Source organism: Daktulosphaira vitifoliae, unplaced genomic scaffold (assembly GCF_025091365.1).
Source record: "Daktulosphaira vitifoliae isolate Bord-2020 unplaced genomic scaffold, ASM2509136v1 Scaffold_1, whole genome shotgun sequence".
Classification (NCBI taxonomy): Eukaryota; Metazoa; Arthropoda; class Insecta; order Hemiptera; family Phylloxeridae; genus Daktulosphaira; species Daktulosphaira vitifoliae.
In genome coordinates, this window is record NW_026099572.1 from 69,210,454 (window position 1) to 69,212,635 (window position 2,182).

The window sequence follows — 2,182 nt, forward strand, 5'->3', positions numbered from 1 at the left end:
ACAGGGGGGTCGTGGCACAGTGATGACGTGGCATAGATGGATCAAGTATAATGATATCTGACAGTGATTAAAATCACTATAAAAAAAAAACGCTTCGATGCAAATCTTTAGATAGTGTTTAATTTTAAAAAATTGGTGGATTATTCCAAAAGCTACATGATCTGCTAGTTCATTATTAATATCCTAATTAAGATAAAGTATGTCGAATGAAAAAGGGATTATTAAAAAATATTATTTCTCATAAAAAAATAATGTTGATCCATACACTTTTCAATATGTCATAGCATTATAAAGTTAAAAATGTAAAAAATAAAATCGAGAATTTTCACACAATAATAGCATTCGGTAGCCATTTTCACCGTGAAGATAAAATAAAGTCCGAAAATTTTTTTTTTCATGATAAAGTATATTACATTAACTTTAATTTAAGATATATATAAAAGTGTCAGACCATCCAGAACATTTTTAAAAATCAAGTTAAAAAAATTTAAAAATTAATTTTTTGTGAAAAAGTTGTCAATTTAAATCCTCTCCTGTGGGCAAGTAAAGGGTCGTCAGATATAAAAAAAAAATATACCAAATGTAAGGTAATGATATCATGCATCTATATAAAAAAAAATTATATTGATTCGGTTATTTTTAAAAAAGTTATAGCAATTTTAAGTAAAAAAAATTGAAAAAAGCGATTTTTAAATTTGTAATTTTTTTGCAGGTTTCCCCCATTTACGGGGAACGAGGGGATTTTTTTCAATTTTTAAGGGTAATGTCTTCGATTAGATACGATTTGTGATCTTTTAACGTATCGTTGAAAGAAATCGGTTCGGTGAGAGCTGAGAAAAAGTGGTAACAGACACAAAAAAAAAAAAAATAAAATAAACACATCTTAGTAAAACCAATAACTTCTCAGCTTCGCATCGAAGCTAAAAACTAAAATAATGTTAAATATACATAAATATATAGATTTTACACGATATTTAGATGTATGAAAATAAATAGTAATTAGTATAAATAACTTTACATTCTATTCTCCATTTCACTTTTGTCAGGAATCGCTTTAAAACAAGCTTAGTACTGAGACACCTTTTAGTTAGTTTTAGTTTTAGTAGGTCAGTGACTATATGAAAATCTTCATATGTTCTGTTTTGTTATTATAATAAATTACTCACACAATAAACTACACATTATGCTAGTTCTCAAAAAATTAGTAATTTGCGACAGCACGTGAAGACTTATGGTCAGTTTTATACAACCCCGGATTCAAACATTCTGATATACTAAGTCCAAAAGTAAATGACAAATTAGAGATTCATATGCTTTATAAAAGAATTCACAAGCCTATAAATTGTAGTGGGTGTTAAAGGTGAATTTTTACGTATAATAAAAAAAAGTATTAATAGGGCTAAGGAATAAAAGAAGAACGTAGCTTGGGTATTAAAATTGTTTGTCATGCTTCTTACAATTGATCGTATAAAAAAAAACTATGATTACTAAAATTTTTAATAAATTTATTAAATTTGTACTACTTATTTGAGAAACAACGTATTATGATATAATTTTCTGAAATGAATAAAAACCTTTTAAATTATAATTGATAAATCGTTTTTAAATAGTTCAAGGGAAAATTCATAAAATGAGTTATTTAATGCAATTAAATAAAAAGAATGATTACGAATGATTTTGGATAGAAATTATTCACAAAAATTATTTATATTTGATAACTCATTCTTGAAAATATGACTTACGTCGTTTATAAAATAAGAAAATAAAATCTATAATTAGTTCATTTATATGTACCTATTGTTATCTAAACCCAACCTAATATTGGTGTTTTTTATGTATATTAAAATACGTACACCCTTTTATATTTTTTATTTATTTTTTATATGATATATTTTTTTAGGTTTGATGAATTTTGTATTAAAATTGTACTCGTAAAACATATTAGTAGGGTAATTTGGAGAGAGCTGGTTCCCCCCCCGCCTCACCCACTCACCTTCCTTGTGTTGGAGGAAGTGTACGGGGGGGATTAAATCCAACGTAAACTAAACTATGTAATGGGAGGGGGAACGACGAAACCCAACGTAAACTAACATAATGCAATGGGAGGACGAAACCTTATGTAAACAAACCTAATGCGGGGGGAGGGAGAGGATGAAACTCAACGTTTTCTAAGAATTTTATC